The following is a 13,112-nucleotide window of genomic DNA, read 5'->3' as shown; positions in this document are numbered from 1 at the left end:
CTATAAACTACGGACAACATTTCTCCCAAATTCCCAAAAAAATATTGTCATTTAGAGCATTTATTTGCAGAACATGAGAAATGACTGAAATAACAAAAAAGATGCAGAGCTTTCAGACCTCAAATAATGCAAAGAAAACAAGTTCATATTCATAAAGTTTTAAGAGTTCAGAAATCAATATTTGGTGGAATAACTCTGTTTTTGTAATCACAGTTTTTTTGCATCTTGGCATGTTCTCCTCCACCAGTCTTACACACTGCTTTTGGATAACTTTATACCACTCCTGGTGCAAAAATCCAAGCAGTTCAGTTTGGTTTGATGGCTTGTGATCATCCATCCTTCTCTTGTTTATATTCCAGAGGTTTTCAATTTGGTAAAATCAAAGAAACTCATCATTTTAAGGGGTCGCTTATTTATTTATTTATTTATTTATTTATTTATTTATTTTCCAGAGCTTTGTGTTAGCTATAAGATTTTCTGATGCATTTTAAACTACTGAGGAAACTCAGTCTATACTACTTTTCAATTTTAATATCACCAAAGTAACCTAACTTTATTTAAATACGAATTTAGACTACTTCTTTCCTCTTTGTAATAAAAGTATTCAGGCGCTCTTGCTCTTGTTTACTTTATAAGCATAATAATCCTCTCTGCTTATCATGTGTGCTTGTTGTTGTCCTTACAGTAATGTCTACATTTGTATTATTAGATCAAACTATGACAGGGATCATTTCTTTTAGATTATAAACCTCTTTGTCTGGAAAAGTGGATAGTTAGTCAACTGAGCAGCCCAATACATCAAATATGCAACACTATACCAGTCCAGTCTCATATATCTGCATTTCTACCTGAAACCATTAGACCCAATTCTTTAAAATGATAAATGAATCTGGCAAAACTGAAGTGAAAGCGGAACACAGACATTTCTGTGTAATGAGCCGAAAGCCTGTCAGCTCGACCAGAGTCTGGGAGAGCACAACTCTTCTGCCCTGAGGGACAGAGAGCACCTCCAGGTGATGGGCAAATGCTTCCACGTCTACTGAATGCTAGACGCGCTTTCTCTTTCTTCACCAGTGAGAAAGTAGAAAAGAAAAATAGTACTGTCAAGTTACAACATAAATGGGTGGTTTTCCAGTCATAGAAAAAGTATTATTTCATTCAAAGAAGGATTGTTATACTGACAGACAGTTGGCATAAAAATGTGCACTGTTAAAAAGAGAATCCTAGGGTTCTAGGCCTTGTTGTACAAGAAAAACGCTCAAGAGAAGATAGATTATAGATTCTATCTAGGTTTTAACACATCCAGAGATCCTGTACATTTCTCACATAACTGTAATTTAACCAAAATGGTACTTAAAGCTTTTAAATCACCTTTATTTCAGATGAACACAATTGCTCACAGGTTAAGGGCTCTGAACCTGCATGAATGAGTGCAAGACGAGTTAAGAACAGAAAAAGCCTACTGCTCAGAAAATTCACATTCTAGAGTAACTAATTTAAAGATAACATACTGCTCAGATTATCAGAGAACACAGCTCAGTGCTTAGCTAACTGTACTGAAGAAAATGATCCAGTTGGGAGTCCATCTTGTAGTCTTTTTTGGCTCTAAGCCACATGTGTCAAACACAAGGCCCGCGGGCCAAATGTGGCCCGCCACGTCTTTTTATGTGGCCCGCGAGAGCTTGTAAAATCTTAGTGTCTATAATAAATAGGTCAGAAGCGTTCTTTGACCAAAAAATACATTTCCCACAATGCTTGTCGATTGTATTACCCGCAAAGTTACGGCTTACTGCCACTACACGGCAGTGTAGTCATTGATGTGGAAACCCTGCCGGAGGGAAGGTGTAACTTCGCGGGTGGAATTGAGACATGTTTATCCCATAATATCCAGAAAAAGACAAGTTGATGCAGACGGACGGCTGTGCTTCAAGGCGAAAGACCGGTATGCATTTTGTGTTACTGACCAAAATAAACGCTTTTTAGAAGAGATATAAATTATGTGTAAATATTTATAAGACAATAGCTGATAAAATCTGTTTTAATGAGGTTAATAAACATCACTGTGACATCGCTAGTCGCAGTTTCACCTCAGCAAAGGACGAGGAGGTGAATCACTTATCTAACCAGCCTTTACTGATTTCTGCCCCCAATAACCCTTTCAATAACCTCCAATAGCCTTTAATAGTCTCCAGTAGCCTTCAACAGTCTAACCTTGCAGCCGTGGTGTGTTCTAAACTCCGTAGTTATAAACATCCTGAGGTTAGCAGCGCGCTAACTGACCTGTTTATAATGTAATCCGAGCAGTGACTCCGGGATGGCTGCTCTAAACTGCTGCTGTTAGCTGCTTGGGCTGAAATATGAACTGTAGAGAGCTGTATTATCCGGTTAGTGGGGTTATTTTATTTCATACACAGAAGAACTTAAAATTTTAAAAACGCTCCAGACTGGCTCAGCTGAGTCCTGTAGCCCGTGGCTGGGCTGTAGCTCTGACTCAGTAAAGACTGTGGGCTTGTGCTGCTGCAGCTCCCACTAGTGGTTGGATGAGGAAATGCTAAATCTGTCACAGCTCACAATTTTTGATTTTATATTAATTAAGCCTCTTTTCAGTATCAAACGTTTTGATCAAAGTTAATATAACTTGTATTTTATGTCATTTCTATTCACTTGTATAGTTTGGTTCTTGATTGATGGAGTTTTTGGATTTCATAACAGGATTTATGTTAATAGAGCAACAAGCAAACATTTTTTCCATGCAACTGTAATATTTGATTGAATAAATAATATATTGAGAGTTATTTAACATTAAGGAGTAATTACATTCATTTACATATATTACATTTGGTTACATTTTCTTATATTTATAAGTTACATCTGGCCCTCGGAGGACAGCCAATATGCCAATGTGGCCCTCGGCCAAAATGAGTTTGACACCCCTGCTCTAAGCTATCTCAATAAAAAAAAAAAACATGGCAAATATATATTGACGTTTTACTGCTTAGCTGGTCATGAAGCTTTTTAGAAGGATACACAGGCTTTTTAGCTTGAGTAGCAAGCTAAATCTCTGATCCAGAAAACTGTGTTTGCATTTGTGTTTCATACCTGCCAGACTGGAGTATGGAAATGGGACTTGGGAAAGGGAAGTGAGTGGGACCAGAAGTTAAAACACAACAGGTTTCTGCTCTGTAAAGAATAGGTTAACCCTACGGACTGATCGCACCAAAATTGCACCTTGTGTTCTCAGCTTAATTACTCAGGAATCCCTTCACATACAAACATAATCCATATATGGTTAGAAAAGGCGGCACTTACTTTATACTCTGTAACGATGACATCACAGTGTAGTAAAGCATCTACAAGAAACCCATTGAGAAAAACACCTAAAAAGTGAGATCTCCTTCCCCAACCTATAGTATTTAAATGAGTGCTTCAAACATATTTATATAATAAATATAAACAAATAATATCAGTAACTGACTCAAAAGTGTCCACAGAAAAAGTGTGAAACAACCTGCACTCAAACTAAATATAAATATGTGTGCCCTACTTTATATAGTTTTTATTTTACTTGCACTTTTTTACTAAGTAGTTATTTTGCACTAAACATTTTTATTTATTTAGACTAAAAAGTGTCCATTTTTGTATATAGCTTTCTTTGTGTTTCCTGATCAAAATACTGAAAGGTATAGGCTGCTCTGAGTGTCAGGTTTTTAGTATCTACATGTATCCTAGAGGTGTGATTATCCAAAAGAATAAGTCCGCCTGATGCTGTTCATGTATTTTGTCAAAGTAATAATAAGCCATGTAATGAACTATCATCAATATTCTTATGCTTTCAACTCATATAAACTCTAGTCTAACCATTTTTGAAAATATATCTTAGGTGTGAATATATTTAAAGTCTATACATTCAAAAATAAGAAAAAAGTAATAAAAAAACATGGCCAGTTCCAGGAAAATATAACTATTCTGCTTCCTGTTACATTTTAAATTATTATATTTTTGAGCAGCCGTATGGCTTCTGGAGTAAAAGAGCTCATGGCATGTGGCTGTCTTTTATAATTAATGTGTTATAAGAGCTGAAAGAGGAACTGACAAAAACGAAGAAAAAACACACCAAAACAGCCTAGGGTTCAAAGGGTTAAAGAAGAACATACAGACTGAAGCTCTGCTGTCAATGTCAGTGCTTAAACTTATCATGTTTCCTTAATATCTGATGACGCATCCGGATATTTTTTTATATATTTTTTTTAAATGTACAATAAAATAATTTATCCAAAGGTTCATTGTACTAAAGCACACAAATATATATATATATATATATATATATATATATATATATATATATATATATATATATATATATATATATATATATATATATATATTCTTTTTTTTTTTTTTTTTTGCAGCTTGCCTTCTATAGAATGCCCACATTCTGTATGATACAATGAAGCCTCTTATTAAACCTCTTTAAATATGGTAAACAAGTATTTTTATACAAATCCAGACAACATTAAATCAGAGCTGTAAGTAATCGCAGGCTTACGCTAACTAAGCAGTCTGTGCTGCAGTGCTTCAGTGCATATCTTATATTCCCAGCAAGAAGGCAGTTAGGGTTTAAGTGAAGCATGGTGATATTTTAGTCTCTGTGCAGAGACTATGGCAGACTCACATGCCATATGTTCAAGAAATGCAGGCTCAGGTAGCTTGTCACATTCCTGCACTAAATGGGCCAATTCTCGCACATTTAGCAGAGCCATCATGTCCAAGTGCATGCTGGAGCCATGTTGGTGTCTAATCTATTGATGTAAATGGGCAAAACATGCCAGTCAGACACGCAGCAGCTCAGAAGGAATTCTCTGAGAGAAACAAAATTAAAGATGCAAGAGCAGCATAACAAAACATGCTTGTACAGAGCTCCTGCAGAAATCGTATTATCCCTAAAGACTTCAGTATAATTCTGCAGAGATTGCATTCGTCTGGCTTTGGCAAAAAAAAAAAAAAAAAATCTGTAAATGTGGAGAAAGCGAACAACTGCAGATGTCACATGGAGGCTTTATACCTGTGTCAGGCACAGGCTGGTTGGTGACTGGTCTGTGTGAAATATTTGTATTTCAAATCGTTCGTTCCTCTCTCACTTTCTTACTGTCATTGAAATTACAGTAAAATGTCATAGTGCCACAGACTAAACAAAACCATGACAGACAAACCATACCTGCAAAGACTATGCAGCGTGTAATCTCTTTAAGTGTTGAACCCACCTTTGTGAGCTCAACAACTTGCAAACTCAGTTTCTTTTGTCTGTTTTATATAGGCACTTCAATAAAGCTGGTGGTGCTATGATTTTTTTTTTATTATTTCTTTAAAGAGAAAAAATGTTCACTTATTTGGGATTCCACTATTTTGTAGCAGTGTCCAAAAACATAGTGCTGAATTTTAAGTACAAAGTAGCGTTCCCACAAAGCAGCATAATGTATATTGTACAAATGATGCACCTTATAGGAAATGGGACTCATATAATGTAATATAATATAATGTTCCCTAAAGAATAAGTTTTCACATTAAGCATGTGAGCTTGTTGCTCTGCAACTGCATCCCATAAACAATTGGTACAAAATCATTCACTAATTCGTCGAATTCAGGTATTTCTGAATAGTGCATAGGGCACAGTTTTAGACACAACTATAGCTTCACTAAACTACACATTGGTCAGTATTGTAGAAAGATTGTAGACAGATTTCCACCATGCTAACATTCATATTATTGAGCTCAAGTTTTTTACTTAAAGGTCTCCTTCTGCTAAAATCCACTTTTTTTTGTTCTTTGTGAAATACAATAGGTCTTTCTACGTTTTATATGCATGCTGCATATGAAACTGTTCTTCCAGCCCCATTGTCTGCAGTAGCTAGTAAAAGAAAATACCCCGGAAAAATGAGCTCATCATCTAAAGAGCTCACAGCTCTGTGTAAACTACCTAGTTAAAGTTAGCTATCTTGTGTAAGTAACTATAGGTTTAAATTGGATCTCCGGTGGATTCTGTGTTTTACTGAGACCTTAAATATACACTAGGGACAAGGTAGCTCAACTCAACAGAACATCGTGTCAGATTTTATGATATAAAGCGGACCCTGGGGCTTTGTCGTGGTAAAACTGCCCAAGCACCGAATCACCAAGTCTGAGGTAAGAATTTAGTAGCGTTAGTTTAGCTGAAAGAATCGTTATCAATGCCCCGGAGAGAGTTGCATTGATAACATTTCTTTTGGCTGCAGTGATGTTAGCAAATTAGAGGCGATATGTTTGCATGTATGAATATTCATGAGAAAGAGTCAAAATCCTGTCTTTCTTTAGAGACTACTAATTTAGTGAAATAAAGCAGGGCTATTCAGAAAGACCGGAACACTTTTTTTAAATATAAAAAATGGCTTAAATGACATTAGTTCATACAAGAGTCTACAAATAGACCTTTATAAATTTATTTAAAAAACGATGGAATGAGACATTTAATCTGCGAAATAAAGGAGTGTGTGCTGCACTAAGAATATATATCAGTGGATTTATGTTAATCTATTTGGTGACACTCTTGGACAGAAAAAACATTTGTTAGGCACAATGCTTAATGCCAGGTGTGGGCTAGAGGGGTATAAGGCTTATAGTATTGAGCTGTAAAGCAGTGGAACTGTGTTCTGTGAAATGATGGTGCTCCATCCAATATTTTTTGGCATGTGTTAGGGGTTGGGGATAAGGTGAAGTGGTTAATAAGTGCGTACTTGAAAGAAACAACAAATGAGCAGGTGTCCTAATACTTTGCTTTACAGTGTAGTTGAACATGGCATTTGGAGTTTTGCCCAAGAATGTAATGGTCCAGTGTGACCTTTTTGAGGAAAGGCCTATTATAGTCTACCACACTTCATGTAAACATTTCCGTAAAACGTGTCCAACCATGCAACTGATACTGCAGAGGAATCTATTTCTGGGCAGAGCCTGAACATATCCAGATAAACAGAGAATAAAAAAGATTGTTACTAAATGTCCTTTAGGAAAGCTCAGGCTGAGAAGTAAAAGTATGTTAATGTGTTCATTTTGTATTACTTGGCATTCTCTCTTTACGGAAAATGATGGGCTTTTTCATTCCAAATGAGGATTTTCTGTCCAGTAAGATAATGTGCCATCTGGATTCTGTTATTCTCTCCATCAATGCTAAATCATGACTTGGAGGAGCATAGCTGGAACCGTGGTGATATTTTTAATATACAATCTGTGGTGTGAGAATCCTAGAAAAGCATGTGCTTACAATAACGGGTGTTTTTCCCTGTCTCGCTAATCTGATGGGATTTGATGTTGCCGTTGCTTTCTCTTTCCCTCACTTTCTCTCCATTACTCCAGTGTATTCAAGCATATTTGACTGATGCCAGTAAGACCACACCAATGGAAATCTCATTTTTAATGCCAGACCGTGGACCAAATGATGATTACCCATGTCGGATTTGAATATGCCACAATTCCACCCAAAGAAATAAGGCATTATGTTAAATAAATCCCCATATCTGTGCTAAATCTACCATAGACAGTAAAAGAGAAGAGAAAAGGGCCTTTGAGATTGTGTAAGTGTGTGTTTCATGTACAGTTGGCTTTCTTTTGTTATCATGTGCTTCACATTTTATTTTTTATTTTTGTAGAATATATTTTACATTCACACTGTCTGATCTATCATTTCAAAAGGCTTCCCCACCCATCTCTACTTCACTCCCAATAGGAACCGCTGGCAGGGGGGACGGGACGGGACCCCCTAAGGGGTGACAGCACACGTCCACAAACAGCGCTCAGACTCTGCTTTTAACAATGCCTGATGAATATTCAAACACATTGGCAGGATGTAGCCAGTAGCTAGCAGCCATGCTACCTCGTGCAGCCGTTAATTACAGGGGCCCAAAATGTGGGATGTGAAGCCCTGCGCGTCTGCTTCCCTCAAGCTTTTAATTAACTAAAATGACTGCACACTTTCTGCCCATTGATCAGGGCTTAGGGGATTGATTATTCCAGCGGCAGACAGAGGAGACAGAGGCAGAACACTGCTCCAGGTGAGCAGAGCCCCAATAATGAGACACCAAGACTGAGTACCGGCACAGGCCAACAAAACAGTGGCTCAGCCTGAGCTATATATTATTATGTTTTTTAAAAAAGGCTTATTTTCATCTGAACTGCTACCGTTTTCCCTTCCTGACTCGTTTCCAGAGCAACTTGCAGGTGAAGATAAACAAGAGTTGGTGTGTCGCTACATCTCCGTAGTGTTTCAACAGAGGTGACTGTAGTGTTAGAGTTGGAATTTTGCCAGGAGTCTTAACAGTGTGGTATTTTTGTCAGGAAAGGAAACTCTGAACCTCAGTCTTCCACATGGATGGCAGCAAGCTGTGTTATCTAACTGTAATGTATATATTTTGGCTACAACAGAATGAAAATTTGGGTCCGAAACCCCAAATATTTAAAACTATAAATTGGGCAAAGGTTGTCCACCAAATACTAAACATGATCTTTTGCAGGTTTTTATTTGTTATGCCAAATCTTTCACAATTTATTCAAATTAAATAGCCTAAATCAATTATATTTGCTTTTTAAATAAAAAGCTATTACAATACAACAATTAAAAAATCTTTATTAATGGTCTCATTTCATCGTTTTTTCATTAATTTTAAAATGTCTAGTTGTGGTCTCTAGTAAGAAGAATGTGAGCTGTTTTTTTTGTGGAATAACGTGCTCTGGTTATCTGGGGGAGAAGCGATAAGATTTCGGCTCTTGCTCATAAATATTCGTACTTCCAAACATATCGCCTTTGAATGGCTAACAGCAGTTAAAAACGTTTTAAAATAGACATTTTTACACTAATAACAGTTTTTGCAATGTCATATATTACTGTTACTTTGTGTACTATTTTGGTGCATATTAATGAACACAGTACAAAAGTACAGTTAAAAAAATGTTGATTAATAAACTAAATTGATAGGAGCAAGATTAATTTGGTTAGATGTTCTGAATGTTGGTTTCAGATCATTTTCTATACATTTTTGCCCAACCTTGTTATAAGCTATAGTCAGACTGAGTATCACTACCTGACTTATAATATTATCTGTCAAGTGCATGTGATCAAGTGCATGTGATCAAGTGCATGTGATTTATGTGGGCAAAAAAAAAAAGAAAAATGAAAAACTAAAATTTGTCTATGCTAAATCTATATGTATCGATTGTAGATGTTTGGAAATGCTGTTGCTTTTAGGAATAACATATAAAATGTACATTATTATTTGTTATCTTACCATTGTTCACCTGCTCGGCCATTTTGGAAAACCGTTTGTCAGTTCATGCGGCATCAAAAATGTAGATACTGTATGTACAACTTCAGGTGTCTGGTGCTGCTCAAGGTGAGAAATGCTCTTTCTCTCTCACTATCTGCCATTTTAGGGTCCTGCTAGACTTAATTAATGACCTTGAAGCACAGAGGACATCCTGCAAGGACAGAGATGATGATGGTTTGTAACTCCCAGGTGGAGGCAGTGTCATTTATGCCCCAGAATCTCGTGCCATATAAAGCACACACACACACACACACACACACACTAGCAACATTTCTTGTCAAGATTGAAGCCGATGGGAAGCGATCCTATTTTCTAACTTAAATTAGGTAACTACTGTTATTCTTGATCTCCAGGATGTATGGATGAGCAAGCCAGCGAGGGAGAGACTGAGAGATGGGTACAAGTCTTATTGTTTGGCCCCAGTAGACTTTTTTATGGAGATAGACAGGCTGCAATTGGTGGGCTAAATGGGGGTGGATGGGGTGAAAATGGAAAGATGTGTTAGTGCTCTTTGGGAGCAGGAAGAGTGTGCTTTTGAATTGTTCTTGTTGCTCTGCTTGGAAGTAATGCATTTAGCCGCTTAGCTCTTTCATCTCACCAGTTTACTGCGATAGCCTGCATCTCATACACCAATAGTCTTTTCTTGATGTCTTAAGTACACTTTGCTATGGTTAATCCTAATGCTTAATATTTGGCAAAAAATACTGTTAAAATGTCAAGACAGGAAAAAAGATCATGATAAAATTGATGGAATAACCTGGTGCTTCAGATGTTCAGATAGTCAGCTGACTTCATTCTTTAGACACATAAGGGTACTGAACCTAGACCTGACCAACTTATCAGACTACATGGCCTTCTTCCATTGCTCCAGAGTTCTTTCTCTTTATGCTCCCTGCTTATTTTTTTGCCAGTTAACCTTATTTGGTGGTTTTCTTAAGGCTAAACAGCTGTTAATTCCCAGTCACTTGAGTTCTTTTTACATAATTTTACTATTAAACATATCCCTGAGTTCTAGCGTTGTTTTTTCTTTTTGATTTCAGGATTTATGAGTGCCACATTCCTTCCTTAAAAATCATGTTTCCCCACTGTCCTTCCATTTTTTATTAATCAGTGGGCAGTCCTTAAACCTGATCTTAGTAGTATCAAAAATCTACATGCAATTCTGAAGCAGATCAACATCTTTTCTACGACCACAGGATGTGTCTTTCCACAAACAAATGAGAAGCTACTCACTGCATCACTTTAAATTACTTGTTGCCAGAAAAATAAGCAACTTGGCGTAGCTGAATGCGTTCATTACAAGGGGTCCACAAAAATGTGGACATATAGTGTAACAATATTTGATTGTGATTTATGGTGAGCAAATCTAACATCTGATTATAGTTTAGACATTAGCTTTTAATGGAAACATCTACATGGCATGACATTGCAACATTGTTAGTTATTGTAAAAGTAACCAAACCAGTCAATGTTGGGTTTCAGCATTGGGTTTTGACACCAACGTGTAATTACTTTCAAGGAAAGTAATATCTGTTTGATATTTTGGTGAAACAAAAAAGTGAGTCTTAGTAAAAGTGTATTATTAAAGATTTTGTGGGCTTGTATTAGTCCTGTTAATAAGATAGTTTAGTGCAAACATTTTCCTGTAGCATAAAATGGAACAGCAAATGTTAACTAGAAAAGGCAAAGTTCGTGAACGAACTTTAAGTTGGCTTGGAAAAGTTTGCTAATAACGTTGAAAAGTTAAAATGGTTGCTAAGCTGTTTTTGTCTGAAGAGTGTGAAGAGTCGTTGATATGCTGTTTACTTTTGGCTAAACGCTAAATACCAAAAATGCTGAAATCTAAAAACATTTGGTTAAATGCTTGAATCTAGAAATGTTTGGTTGAATGCTGAAATCTAAAAACGTTTGATTAAATGCTGAAATCTTAAAACATTTGTTTAAACGCTAAAATCTAAAAACTTTTGGTTAAATGCTGAAATCTAAAAAATTAGGTTAAATGCTGAAATCTAAAACTTTTGGTTACTTGCTGAAATCTAAAAACTTTCCAGGTGGTTGCTAATGTGTTGCTAACTGGTTGCTAGGCAGTTGCTAACATATTCCACATGGTTTCTAAGTGGTTGCTAGGCAGTTGCTATCATTTCTAAAGTGGTTGCTAAGTGGTTACTAGGCAGTTGCTAACGTTTTCCTAGTGGTTGCTAACTGGTTGCTAGGCAGTTGCTAACATATTCCACATGGTTGCTAAGTGGTTGCTAGGCAGTTGCTATCATTTCTAAAGTGGTTGCTAAGTGGTTACTAGTTAAAGTGGTTGCTAAGTGGTTACTAGTGGTTGCTAACGTTTTCCTAGTGGTTGCTAAGTGGTTGCTAGGCAGTTGCAAACATATTCCACATGGTTGCTAAGTGGTTGCTAGGCAGTTGCTATCATTTCTAAAGTGGTTGCTAAGTGGTTGCTAGGCAGTTGCTAACATTTTCCATGTGGTTGCTAAGTGGTTGCTAAGTAGTTGCTAGGCAGTTGCTATCATTTCTTAAGTGGTTGCTAAGTGGTTGCTAGGCAGTTGCTAACGTTTTCCATGTTGTTGCTAAGGTGTTGCTAACTGGTTGCTATGCAGTTGCTATCATTTCTAAAGTGGTTGCTAAGTGGTTGCTAGGCAGTTGCTAACGTTTTCCATGTGGTGGCTAAGTGGTTGCTAAGTGGTTGCTAGGCAGTTGCTATCATTTCTAAAGTGGTTGCTAAGTGGTTGCTAGGCAGTTGCTAACGTTTTCCAGGTGGTTGCTAAGGTGTTGCTAACTGGTTGCTAGGCAGTTGCTAACATATTCCACATGGTTGCTAAGTGGTTGCTAGGCAGTTGCTAACGTTTTCCAGGTGGTTGCTAAGGTGGTTGCTCAGGTGTTGATAAGTGGTTGCTAAGCCCTGGCTGGGGTTCCGGGGAGTCCAAACTTTTGACTGATAGCTGCTCCATACAGCAGCTGCTCCATACACACACAGTACTGGAGGAGCAGGGGAGAGAAGGGGTTCTACGTCAAAAGCCCTAGGAGGAGATAGTGATTAAATTTTGAGCGCGGAATAATAATAATAAGAAGAAGATTACGAAGAACAATAAGTTGGCTTTTCCAAGCCAACTTAATAAATGACTCTTTAACACACTCTACAGTGCTGTTTAAAACTACTAATATAGCTTGATAATTTGAACAACATTTGGGTGCTGAATATTATACAGTGCCTCCTGGGCTTGCTTTAATGGAGCTCCCGGCTTTATCTTGTACAGTACGTGCTAGACTGTCATGTTGGTTCATGACAACTGTATTAGCCTATGATCTTCGCTTGCAAAACAAAAACCTTATATTGCAATGTCATTGAAAAGACATGCATTATGGAATAGTATTAAGTGCCTGGAGTGTATAGTGTAGTGTGTGTGGGCGGCTCCTAATCCTCCAGCTTACCCTTAGCAATATCACAGGCTTTGGCACTTTATTGTAACTGGAGACACAGTACTGTACAGAAGACAATAAGGAATGGGTAGGGCCCGGTATAGCTAAGAGCCTGAGGAATTGATGTCTACACAAAGGAAAGACCTGTATGACAGTTCTGTGCTTCATCACGGGGGACTTGGGGTGGAGTAGGGTGGGTTGGTACGGGTCTTCCACTCACCCACTGAGACGAGTGACACAGAAATGTCTGAACAGAGAGGGACGGAGGAAGTGTGTAAATTTGGATTGCCCCTGTCTGTGGTGACATGTGGGATGAGTGTAATAATGACAGGCTGT

This window comes from Astyanax mexicanus, chromosome 14 (assembly GCF_023375975.1).
Source record: "Astyanax mexicanus isolate ESR-SI-001 chromosome 14, AstMex3_surface, whole genome shotgun sequence".
Classification (NCBI taxonomy): Eukaryota; Metazoa; Chordata; class Actinopteri; order Characiformes; family Acestrorhamphidae; genus Astyanax; species Astyanax mexicanus.
Note: the sequence above shows the minus strand (reverse complement) of the source record.